At 45.3% G+C, this 13,515-nt stretch overlaps 1 long non-coding RNA gene across 2 annotated transcripts in view; it reads left to right on the plus strand.

Moving 5' to 3' along the window:
* LOC146198548 (uncharacterized) overlaps window positions 1-13,515 on the plus strand; it is a 407,190-nt gene that overhangs the window by 220,545 nt on the left and 173,130 nt on the right. For both annotated transcript variants that reach the window (XR_014704998.1, XR_014705002.1), the window contains one exon: window positions 10,539-10,645. This is a non-coding gene — a long non-coding RNA (uncharacterized LOC146198548). The remainder of the gene's footprint in view (window positions 1-10,538; window positions 10,646-13,515) is intronic.

A 13,515-nucleotide genomic window follows, 5' to 3' on the forward strand; every position in this document is an offset into this window, starting at 1 on the left:
ACGTACGATTTAGGCAGAAGAAAGAGAGAACAAAATTTATGAGAGTATTGTTGCCGGCTAGACAGAACAAATAAGCGAAAAATTGCCGTCGATTTAGCTCAGTTGGCAAAATGCGAAAGATGTTCGTAGGCACGTCACATAAAATTTTGCGTTTGGTTTTAAGGTAATGTTTCAGTGACAAACAGACGAAGTTGACGTGCGAGGACCTTAGTGGTAGCGCATGAACAAATTTTGGGGTCGCACCCGTCGACATAAAGTACGACGTCAATCCGTCACTGCAGCAGAAGGAAAAATAATTCCTGAAGAACCTCCTCAATTGCCTCAGAATATTATTCATATAAAGAAACACCACCAGCCTCCAAGTTAAGTAGAAATATCAGCAAGTTGACAGGATGCGGAGGGTAAATTTTTTTTTTGGTGCGCCCGCTTTGAAAGCCTCGGGTGTTCGATGCTTTTCCCAGAACTGTGTTATCCAGAGCAAATCGTTGTTCGTTGTTTTATATTCCCTGAACGGAAGTCATGAAGGTATTTTTATTTTCTCATAAAGGAAATCTACCACTGGTGAACGTTTCTGATTGTTTGGGTATTTACTAGCCTTTCATCATCACCATCATCATTGCAACCATGTTTACTGAGGCAAAAATACCTATCTCTCTGATGTACAATCTCCAGAGCAAGCTATGGCCCTCCCTGTTCCCCCGTTAACAGAAAAATTCCAAATCTCTTCTCCCAGTTGAATCTGTGTCTCCAATTAGAAGTTTACCATCTCTTTCAGTCCCCCCCCCCCCCCCCCCCCCCACACTTCCAACCTTTTTTGTGCATAAAGGTAAACACGATGAAGTCAGCTTTACCATAAGAAGACAGTCATTATTGGGAGATACGAATATTTTTCGATATAAATTGTTTAACCTTGGGAAATGAAGCAGACATATGGTTCGCCGTTGCAATATTTCAAACATTTAATTACTTTTGCAAACGTCAGGGAACAAAAATAAAAATCAATGTCCAATATTTTACCAATAATGCCTTTTGAAAAATGTTTCTTTTAATTAAATCGACTAATTCTCCTAGCGACGTGCCAAATATTCGAAAGAACAAAAATAACTCTTAACCAAGTTCACCACTTTCCTCGACGAGGATCATCTGTTTCTGGCAGCAGATAGACGTTGGAACCTTTGATGCAGAACTATTCCACAAAAGTGCGGCCAAATACATGTTTAGATAAGTAAACACACCGTTCGCCGAAATTAGAATTTATTCTGTTCTTTCGGCGAATCCTGGAAGTATGCGTAGGCTGTCATCTTTGGTAACTGCCTGGAGCAGCCTGAGTAAATGGCGGTATTCCACGTGCGGCGTAGGGTCAGGAAATTTTTATTGCATCTCCGGCCCACGAGGCGAAGTTCTTAGAATCTAGGGCCGCTTACACTGGCGCTCTCATTTCCGGAAGAAGCCTCACGACCAGGCTTCTCTTCCACCTGCATTGTCGTATGCGACGAACTTTTTGTTCATTCGAATTGGCATTATTTTTTAGACCTGACCTAGAAATGTTCTCGCGTCTTTTTTTATTTTCTTCGTCTGGGGTCTCGCACCTGAGGGCAAAGGTGTGGTTCAGATAAGCAGCGACTTTTACCATGACGACGGCTACGGAGAGCTCCAATTCTTTTCGCTTAATTATGTGCGGCAAGGTGAACGAATCCAATATTTTTCACATTAAACTCTGTAAATGAAATTCTTGCCGAATAGAGACCACACTCATGCAGGTCAACTTATTTCTTGAGAACACCTTTCTTCCGTTGAACAAACTTTATATGTTAGGTTAAAAGCGTTAGCTAGGCCTTAGCATAGGGGGTTACTTTTTTATGTATTAGGTGCTGACCTGTGATTTAAGGTGACTTTTATGGTCAGTAAAGAAATTTGGGAGCAAATATTCTCAAGACGACACGTACATGCATTTGCTGACGGAGATAATCGTAAACGCTTTCGTCGATATTTCCTACGGTTGCCTAAAATAGAGAGATAGCTTGAAGTGTTCCTATAATTACAATAAATATTTTCAGCAAGCAGAAGGAGACAGCAAACAATTAATAACTGATAGTGTATACAGCTCGTTCCTGAGACGGTGGTCGGAAAAAAAAATGGTGTAGACACATAAGCTCCGCTTTAAAGTGTATGATGATAAAGCGTCAATTGACTCGTTTGCAGGATTAACTTGCGTTTCGCGTACATGCACTTTTCTTTGAATTAGGGTGAACCCTTAAGTCGCGCTACCGCGTCTGCTTTTAAGGAAAAGCTTACGCTTCCTCCTAATTTTTCATAAAATGTGTCTTCACCTGTATTATTTTCCACTCTCTGTGTAAATCTCTAAAGCGGCCGCTATTCCGGAAGTTTTAGGCATGGCCAGCCACGACCTTCAATATGTGGGCCCCAAAGTGCGCACTGATTTAATGCGTACTCCTCTATTATCATGCGTCCAGCCCTGTACGAATGTTATGACTAAGGCGGACATGACATGAGCCTTTATGAGCAGATAACGCAATTACGCATGCTTGTACAACTTTGCGAAAGAGTTTAAAGCCTAAGGGACTTGTTTTCTAAGTCGTGTAGTGGGAGCTGTTGGTCATTCGTGGAAGTGCTAGCCTGTCGGAGAGGGCAGGACCAAATGTGTTTTTTTCTTGAGGACGTTTGCAACGCTGCGGATTTATTACGGGCAAACGATGTGGATCAGAAGCAAACCCTTTTGCGCCCCAAATGTTTGACAAAATATCTACGTGATATATATAGCCCACTAGCAGTTATACGTTCAGCGCAGACCAATGTCAAAACAGTTCTCAAAGCCTTGTTAGAAAGATTCACTTTTGAATAAAACATACTTGATTAAACTTGCGGTGCCTAATGGAGAGTGCTCCGGGAGCAGATTTTCCCTATTAAGGGTGTAAGCATAAATTGAAGTTGTAATGCATCGTTCAACTACTAAGGGCACATTTTCATTAGAAACCGGGCTTTTTTAAAGGAAAAATGTTCAGAAGCTTTCATAGGGTTATCAGTGAGGTTCAACCTGCATATACACGCTAACTCCAGTTTCTTTAGAGCTCGATACAACTACACCGTAGATATCCGAGCCAGAGACTCCACCTGTGCAAGGGCTACTCCTTACTTCACTGCTAATTGCAAGTTGGTGCGAAATTTCGGGCAAAGAGCACATGGCGCTGTTTACGCAGGGGCTGGAGTCGCAATGAGATATAAAACAATCGCTAACGTATTTAAATGACCCTTCGAGAGAAAATAGTGGCGGCCCGCCATTCAGCTAGCCTGATTGAGGGCGGCGTAGCGAAAACATTTTACGGCGACGCACCGATATATCTGTGCATTTGTCTAGCCGTATCTGCCAGACCAGAGATATACAAAATTTAAACACATGTCTAGTGCGCTATAGCTTTCTCTGGCGGCAAAATTTTGTCGCCGCGATTTTGAATTTTGATGTCGTTTTGAGATCACAGCCACCTCGGCCTTTCGTATTATAACATACAAGGCAGCAGGTGGGCATATACATTTACACCGAAGCAAGAAGAATCCAGATACTCGAAACTTCATAAAGGTAAGGTTGCCTTCCTGATATCCAGAGACAGAAAACAGACGGAGATGCCTAATAAGATCAGGAATGCTGCTTCCAATATATTCGAACAGTTGAAGCAGGTGACTATTATAGCGTGGGCGATTGGTAATGATGCAGGAGTGCGGCTGGCTCTTCGTCTTCATAGGTTTCCCTGTGCTGCGGACCACGCTCAGAACACTAATGGCGACCATGCCAGCACGTCACTATTGAGCGAGCTCTGACGAGCGAGCCTTCTAAACCAGAAGCATGTACTGAACCAGAAAAACACGCTCAATATGACATGAGGAGCTGCTTATGATGCGTGCATGCCCGCTAATGCCTGCACGCGTCACGCAGCTATTCATCATCTGTCGAGTTGTGACGCCTTATTAGAGCGAGGCACGCGACATGCGGAATTGAAGAACGACGTTATGCTGCTCCCAGGCCTAAAGCTGCCCAACGAAAGCTTGAAAGCTTTGAGAAATCCAAGTCCTGCGAATCGAAGACCTTTGGCAGCAAGGACGGATGGCAAGGCCAGCAGCCTGTCACCTGCGCCGAGAGCTTGTCGGTTAGCATCGTGTGCCGCACCCATGTTCTCGAACCACACCGTAAGCTGGAAGCTGTCACCCACATCAAAGATGGCGCTGCACCGCATATTCATGGACAATCCTCCAAATTGGACATGTGCCACTTTCATTTCGAGAACAAAAGTAGCGGCAGTTTGATGGCACCAAATGGCCCCCAACACGACGGAGGACAGCGGAACGACCTGCCTCCATTGCCGCGAGGGCGGCCGTGGACTGCCAATGCTGTGCAAGTACATGTAGCTCTGCTCGGGTGCTATGGGATCCACGCGCACCAGTTCGGCATCGAGCAGTGGCTCATGTCAAGCACCAGCGGGGCCTTCGAGATCTGCCACTTCCACTTTGTTCTATTGGCAAAGTTGGGGCCGATACAGGACTTATATAAAGAACGCAGATCTGCGGCCCGTAGCCTGCGCTTGAACGTCCCTCCGCGCGCACACTTTGTTGTCGTCGCCAGACGCCCAGGCGATATATAACACACTTTTTCGTAACGATATTTATTGTCTCAGGACATCAGTGGGGTAAGAGATGAATATTCAAGAAATGAATAAATGAATGGAAAAAGGTTGGCTGATTTTCTGAAGTCCAGGAGTGAGCAATCATGTGGTTGGTCCCTGCGTCCAGGTGATATACGAGGAAGGATTGCTTTCAGAAAGGCCAGCTATCGCCAGGAGCTGGATTCGTGTCGGTTGCAGTGCTGGACAGTCCCATAGCAATTGGGAAATGTCGGTTTCAACATTTTAGTTTTTATTTGTCGGACACCCTAAGTGGGGATATAAGTTTCGGAAATGAGGCAACGTCCCGAGTGACAGCTGGCTTGTGGAATACCCCGATACGGATCCTCCGAAGTGCAACTTCGTGCACTGGAGCGAGCATTTCAGCTGGCCGGTCCACTGCATTTGACGGCACCGTGGCTTCGTCGAGAAAGGAAATCAGCTGTTTTGCCAATGACCTATTTTTGCATTGCCATTCTTTCACGTTGAAGTACAGTAGGCGCAGCAGACGCTGCAGCTTCAATTGGGGCGCTGCATTGGCCCTGCACACTCGCCTTGTACAGTGCTTTCAAGGAGCTCACCTTTCATTGTCTGCAGGCGGTAGCTGAAAATACCGATACAAATCTTAACCATGCGTAAAATTTGAGGATGCAAAGCAGGATATGGATGTACAGCTTAAGAATTACGTTTAATGTATTTGCTGCTGGCATCGAGAACTGCAAACGCAGTTTCCCTGTGGTCAACCTCCAGTCGCTGATCTCAAGAAGCAGCTTAGATGTTTTTCCTCGAGCAGATGCCATCCTCTATGCAGCGGCGCTTGGGAACATCGCACGTCACAAGGGCCGTCGAGGGAAGGCGGGGGAATAATTTTGCGCAAGTAATAATTGTTGTTGTCAATGCTTGATTGCGTTAATCTATCTTGTCATTTTTTTCCCGCGTGTCTCATTTTAGAAATGTAACAGTTTTTATGCATGGTCCCATATTTATTCGTATAATCAATGTAAAATTTTCTTTTACTTTATCTTTTCAGCTGCTGAATTAAGAAACCATTTTATTTGTGCTCAAAGTACTCAGGAACCGACACAGATGAAGATAAAGTTAAAATATGTATGAAACTTAAGCGTGTTATGCAGCATAGATGCAAGCAGGAGAATAGAGGATCCCAGCCCTCTATTGCAAGCCAAAGTTGTGCACCTGTTGTAATAATTTTTTTCACTACTTGGACGCGTTAGAGCGATTTAAACGACCGAAATACAAAAGTTCGGGAACCATTAGAACCGAATCTGTTGTTTGATCTCTGCCTAAACACACTCTCGTTGCTAAGCTGCTTTTTTGTAATGTTTGTGTTAAAATGACTTCGTAACCGTGAAGCTCAGTTCGATGCAGGTATGCTTCATAAACGCCAAGCGCCTTAAGCGCCTACTTCGAAGAATCTCCGAGCCTATTTTTTTTTTCCGTTCACTGCTTCTTGGTGCAAACCTCGAGGTTCCGCGTTCTGCACAGGGTGAGAATAACGTTTTACATAAATCATTCGCATCGTTTGGTAGAAACACTTCGAAAACTAGCGCGCTGCTGCCGCCGACGGAAGCACCGGTCTCAGCAGCCTCCGTAACGACCGAAATTAGCATTAGTAAAGCGATAAGGGCGGCTGTTGCGCGTTCGCTGCCGGAAATTGTGCATTCCATGGGGCTGTGAGGAATCGTTGGCCGTAGGTGTCTTGGGAGGCACTGTACAAAATTGCTTCGAAAGTTCAGCAGAGTGTGGTTATGGTGGCAACTCTCATTCGCATGGAGCGTTAAGCACCTCTTTGCGCAGGAAAATTTGCTCGGTTGGCTTGGAAAGATGCGAAAACAAACTGCTATGAATTTTAATACGTGCTTTCGGTAAAATGCTCTTTTACGAAACGTTTGCCTTGATTTGAATGGACAACAAAATCTGTGTACAAATTAAAATGAGGTGCACAAAATGCGTTGCGCAAAAAGCCGGAGTTTTATTCCGTGCTTCGCCTAGATTATTCCAATGCAGGATTGCATCCGTATTTACCCATGTTTTGTCGCCAAAAAGAAGTGCACATTTTGAAGAAACGTAGTTTTTTGACTACGCATGTGCTCTGCGCTGTCGCGCACTACAGCGATTAAACGCATGAGGTAACTGAAGTAACACACATAATCCATGTCGGTTACATCGACGTGTCGTGTAAAGGTGAATCAATGCGAGATTCACTTCTGGTAGTGGTTTGAAGCGAATTTTTAAGAATTGTGGCCCCAAGTAGGTCTCGCATGAATCATGGTAACCTTTAGGATCTCTTAGCGATGGCGTTAACTAAAGTCGTCACAAATGACCAGATAATAAAACGTGCAGATACCGGACCGGGAGCGTCCGATGCCTGTGCTTGGGAGCACATTCGCCTGGTTTCCTGTCGCATGTTCTCGTCCGCCCTCTGCGAAGGCGTTCTTCTTCGAGTATATCTTTGAGGTTAAAAGCTCTCGCTTGTCGTTTTCGAAGACGTTTTTGCCCTTGCTATCCACCTGTCCTCGATACTACGCCTTATGTTTCCTTAAGCGATTGAGCTCTCTGTTCTTTTCCGTGGCTAGTGTTCTTGTCTGTCGCTACAAAAGGTAATCACGTTCTCGGCGATCTTTCTAGCTTATCGTAAGCAGCACTCATGGAAGGTTCCGTTGCTGACAACGTCATTTTGATAGGTTATAGAGCGTGGGAGTTAACGAGTGGGATATTCAAAATGAAAAAATGGTTATTTGAACATGATTCGAGTATAGGGCTAGGTTTTGGACCAGTGCCCGAAAATAACATCAAGGAACGCACGCTTGAAGGTGTCCCATGCCAAAAATCTTGTTCCTTCGCAATGTCGTTATTTGGCGTAGTGAATTAAAAAGACCATAAAGTTAGTATCCAATCACCTGACGTTATATTTGAGTCACTACAACAACAAACGATATTTTTTAAACTCCAGTGAGACTCACTACGACACTTCTGGATGTGATGTTGCCTTCGAGGACGCAATCGTAACAGATAATCGAAGGTGAAAATGTAGCCGTTTATTGCATTCCTGCACATTTTCTTGTACAATAAAAAGAAAGAAGAGCACAAAAGACTTTGGGCCTAATTAAGATGTGCGAATGAAGAGGGCCTATATATATTTTTTTCTCTCACATCCAACGAGGCAACAAAAAAAGGAAACATCAACGTGATATTCGAGCGAACACTTATGGGAGACACTTGAGGAGCCCCCGCCTTCAAGGATATGACGTGATAGCGTGGGATATCACCCACAATATAAAGCTCTGCTCCAATCAAGCCGAATGAACGACTCTGCGTGGTCAAGATGCAAAGAGTCTACGTCGGCATCCAAGTGCACTGGGAGGATTCATATTTCCCTTTCTCGCCTCAAATTAGCAATAAAAGTTAGCTACTGTTCTCTACTTTCTAAGATCATGTGGTCTCGTTAAGTTGCACAAACCTCCGAAGAGTCAGTGCTCGGCCCTGTCGGCTGCCAGCTGCCACCTGCCAGCTGCATAGCCGTGATTTATAGCTCACAACTACGACGCCGACGCCGATGCCTACGCCGACACGACGCCGGATTTTCCGTGTAAGACCTTTACCGCTATTGTGCGCTAAGTATGGCACAAATTAAAATAAACGTTTATATTTCAGCGCACGAGAAAAAGAAGCGGCGGTAGCCAAAGAAAGTAGTTAAAAATTTGTCGGTGCATAAGCTCCGCCTTTGTGGGGTATGACGCTAAAGAGTTAATGGCTCCTGTTTGTCGGCTCCCCTCTCAGGTTCTCGTTCGCGTACCCGTGCGTTCATACTGAATCACTGCCTTTTAATTTCTCCCTCTATTATCCCATGCACAGAGTCTTAAGATAACCGGATTATGTCAGAAACGGCACATTATTGATCAATTCCTGCTTTAACGGAGTCCTACGAACGTGCCTGCTTGGCCGAGGGGCAGCGTGTTCAACTCGGTATCCGGGACCTTTAAAGCTGAACATTGATCTCACCATCCCATTACCGAAGCCGCAGTTCGAAGAGCGAGGTGTTTTTTTTTTTGCTGTTGTCAGAAATGCATGCTCCGAACTGGCCCCCGCACTTCATAATTGTTACCTAACCGTAAGGACAGAAATCATTCGTTTTACTACTAGTTTTCAGCAGTCAAATACTTCCAACCCAGACTCTTTTGACGGCCGTTTTTAAATTTTACGGAAGCTGCAAGCACCCTGTGGTAGACTATAATTCACTCCCACCCGCTTGCTCTCACGTCTTCGCGGGCTGAGTTTGAGTTCTTTCGTAATATGGCACTGTACTACCAGTACTTATTCCTGTGAGGTTACTTACGTTTTCAAAGGTTTTGTTGTTAGGGGGCCTTAAGATCCCGTTCATCCGGCCAGGTAACTGCTGATCTGTGGCGTTAGCAACCTGGCTGCCAATTGCATGAACCCCATATCAACTTTTTTTTTCTCGTCTTTATTTTTTTTTAGGAGGAGTAGAGGTGGAGGAGAATGGGCTACTTGCTTCATTCTTATCAAGATGATTCTTGAGTAACGGGAAAGCACCAAAAAACGGTTCTTGCTTCCACAGATAGTAAGCATACATGCTGTCGCAAGAACTTTGCTTCATGGTTCTTAATTAGGTCCTTACGAAATGCCGACCAAGTTCTGTAATACCTGAATTAGTGCTTACGGCTTCGCTTATCAGTAAAAGGAGTGAGTCTTGCAACATTTGTTAACCTTTAGAGGACAGTAATCCCAGTAAAGATGTTTGCTCTTCTGTCGGCACTATACTCCTCCGAATACTACTCTTATTTGATTGAAGTGTTTGTGTCTCTGGATCTATATTGTCCTTTTTAGCTAGTCATACATTAGACGCTTATGTCAAAGCCTGCTCTTCGAAATGACGTTGCGTGCGCCACCAGCGTTCCTGCCAACGCGACACTCTATTTCTTATCTTTTTTTTTTTTTTTCGAAAAATCAATTGCCTATCATTTTACTTAGTAGATAACATTTTGAGGACTCAGTAGCTAATCGTGACCACTCTCATACAGAATCCCTGTCTCTAAGCAACTAGGTTCGTTTGAGTTTTTGGTGCAATGTCCTAAAGTGAGTACGGTTATGACGACACGGGATTAATTCGAGACAGTTGCAACAATGGTTTTTGAGTCTTTTCATGATGTCAGATAGTATGAAGGAATCTAGGAATCAAATAATTTCCTTGATTCAAGTATTTGTGTTAAGTGAGCGTCGTACTCATCTTGTATCGAGTAGTAATAAGGAAAAGAAATAAAGCTATCGCCTCTTACGCCATGGGGAATGAGAAGAAAACAACAGCTCGAAGAATTGAACACTCAACTTTATTCTTGTGCCCAGAGCCTTTAATAGCTATTTCTAAAATGAAAACATCAGAGATTTAGCATTAAAATGAAATACTGGCCAGAGCCTTGAGCCTTCGCGAGAGCACTCTATTAAAGGGCTTATATTGCCGTAAAATTAAGTTTTTGCGTGGTTTGGCTTCTGATGGATGGTCTTGCGCACGAACGGCCTTTGTCTTGATCACTCTGACGGTCCGCTTCAAAGCCTCGGAGGAATATAAATGAACAAGCGGTCAACCTGAAATACAGTGCATCAAGCTGATTTCATTTACGTCGATGTTGTTGTTATTCATCTCGGTTATATTTTCTTCGAGATTGCGTGCTAACGACCGGAGATTTTTGCCGCTATCACTTGCTTCCGTTTATGCATTTAGAAATTTAGTTCTAAACCTGTGCTTCCCCAGCACATGCCACATATGAAGGCGTCTTTCTTTTGGTTATTAATTTTTCCCTGAACATTTTCTTCTTTATTTCTGAATTCCAGTCACAACAAAGGCAGGAGCAGCGGAGGGTTCTGGCTAGAAACGAGCTGAGCCCGGCACAAGAATGATGGATGCTTTGATCGTGTGAATGCAGTATTGCGGCCATGAGGTACGTGCAGCTTTCTTTAAGTATTTCGAACAGATGCATATCCATCTTAATATTCGTAGACCAGCTGCTCAATTTAGGCTGTGCTATGTTATTTAAAAAGTTGGGGAGTCTAGGTTAGAACATAAACACTACAAACAAGAAACGCTAAACGACATCACTCTACGGCGATTAATGAAATTGGTTGGTTTGTGGGGTTTAACGTCCCAAAGCGACTCAGGCTATGAGAGAAGCGTTTAATGAAATTCTCGGATATCAGTATAGTATGCGTTGTTCCTCTCTCTTAACAGGGACATCTGTTTTCGGTTTTTATAAGAATCTGCGTGTGCTGTATTAAAACGGTTTTCGCAAAATGATGGTGACTGCCCGAGTGGTGCTGGAAAAGCTCGATCTGTCGAGATGGTGTGTAAAAAACAAAAACAAAACAAAACATACCTAAACAACTCATGAAAGTAAATCGGGGGACCCGCCGGTGTGACGCAGTGGTTACGGTGCTCGACTACTGTTCCCAAGGACGCGGAATCAAATCCCGGCCTCGGCGGCCGCTTTTCGATGAAGGCGAAACGCAATACGCCCGTGTGCTGTGCGATGTCACTGAACGTTAAAGAACCCCGGGCGGTCGAAATTTCCGGAGTCCTCCACTGCGGCATCTCTCATAGCCTCAGTCGCTTTGCGACGTTAAACTGCAAAAGCCAAACCAAACAAAACTTATAGCTCTGGACCTGCGCTTTTTCGCACCAAAAAAAAAAAAAAAAAGTAGAGATCCGACAATATCTCAAGCGGTGATGAAAACTTGAACCCTTGTCAAGATCGTCGCTAATGCAAGTCCCGAAAATGTAGCAGAAATATATATATCTCTTTCTTTTTTCTTTTCTTGCTTACACTACGCCCCATGCAGTGATGGCTGTATTCCATTAGAATACACTTTCGCCGACTCTCCGCTGCCCAGTGGAAGGACAATGGGAAAGAAAGAGCACGGAAATTATTTCAATGGGACTCCAAAAGGAAGACTCTGCTTTTAACACTAGTACAAGTGGTATTTTTTTTGTTCAACTCTACAAAACTACAATGCGTCGAAACGCGAGCGATACGCCAAATGCTGAGAGTGGGATCCTTGTTGTCTTACGTCTACGACGGCCTGGCGACAACATGTTTTCTCTCTTTCAATATAAGCTTCGACTGGTCCGCACCTCTCAGGCTTGAGGAAGAAAACGAAAACAAATAATTCCTGTCAAGCTAGATGGGGACGCCGTTTCAACACGGATCTCAGACGTGATAAAAAGAAGAGAAACTAATGTGCAGGCTGATACAGCCTCATAGCGTGCGGAGTCGCAAGCAGACAAGAGGCTGCTGGCGCCAGCGGAGCAGGCTCTGTGACACCGCGCCATCTAGGGGTGAAGAACGGCAATGGGTCCTGGAGATCCGCTGCAGTCGACAGATGGCGGTGTTAATTCGAGCGCGATAGAATCGAAACCGGGCAGCCGGCCGTGTAATGCGGAGAATCTGCTTCGCTGGAGGTGGATAAGTTCACCGGGCATTTCTGGGGAGCCCGCGTCGCCCCCACTTCGAAGAGGGAACGTGCCCTGAACGAGCAGAATATGTTTCTTTGCTTTCTGTCTGTTTACACGTCTCGATTTGACTCATGCCCTGCTCGGAAGATTGTCCCTGGTCTCGTCGGAGCCGGGCCAGGCAACGATTGCTCTGGGCTTCGCCTTCTCCGCCGCAGAAAAAGCGACACCCTATCTTTCTCCCTCTGCTGCATGCCCTTCTTCCCCACCTGCTTCCTTCATCCGCCACTCTTTGTAAACCCCTCCGATTTTGAGCGAACCTGCTCTTGCTCGGGTGGTTTTGCAGTGTAACACGAAACGCGAAATGGTGATAAACATAATTTCTTTTGCGACTTTTCTTGGATTGTTTATCAGCAGCATTGTTCTATATTGTTTTTCTGTTTGGTGTGACGAATATACAAACCCGGTGAATCCAATATTTATAGCGCCTACTTTCTTATTCTTGATAGCACCTGACGCTGACTTTTTCGAGCGTCTCTGCAAAGGGGAAGCTGAACAGTGAATTGGATGAAAATTTTATTTTGATCACTGCATTTCCTGCGAAATTTCTGCCGTTCATTTTGAGCCCTATTCTTTCGCTTATAATGTTGCAGATAACGCTTGGTCGGGAATGGATTTCCACACAAATATATTGTTACGGACGACAAGGAAGAAGAAGCGGGAAGTGGCGCGGGCAGGAGCGCTCGCGCTAGGCCCGCGAACATTCATTAAACGTCATCTACCATCGTCATCGGTCATGTTCTGTCTCCTGCCTTCATCGGCTTGCCGCTTCGTAACATTTGGTTGGAGGTGTGACGTACGGCATCCCCATCCTCGCCTTGGAGCATCGAAGCCATCTTCAAGCCGGGACCATCACCGAGGGCCCAGGGACATCGCCGAGCAGCTTCGCCCCAGCCCTTCAAGCCCAGACCTGAACAACTACCACCGCCCAGCCCCCAGCCCGGACCTGAAGACAAGGAGAACAGACATACCGATCAGAACCGAGATGAAGGGCCCGAAAGACCCGAATGACCCGAAGGAACCGATGGACACGAACACGCAACCCCTGCCCAAGCTGCCCGACGTGACCTCGAGCCATCGGTCCCATGGACTCTGGTGACGGATGGTTGACAGCTCCAAGGGAGGCGGATCACCCACGCATCAGACATCGTACCGGCAAGCCCTTCTATTCTTCCTTCTTCCTCTTCTTCTTCAAGCATCCAGACACGCCCATCATCATGCCATAAAATCATTAACATCGCTAAACTTCCTCGTCCACGATCGGGACGATCGCTCCGTGGCCCCGGGTCATGTTACGGATGACAA

This window comes from Amblyomma maculatum, chromosome 2 (assembly GCF_055883805.1).
Source record: "Amblyomma maculatum isolate TAMU_Amacu chromosome 2, ASM5588380v1, whole genome shotgun sequence".
In the NCBI taxonomy this organism is placed as follows: domain Eukaryota; kingdom Metazoa; phylum Arthropoda; class Arachnida; order Ixodida; family Ixodidae; genus Amblyomma; species Amblyomma maculatum.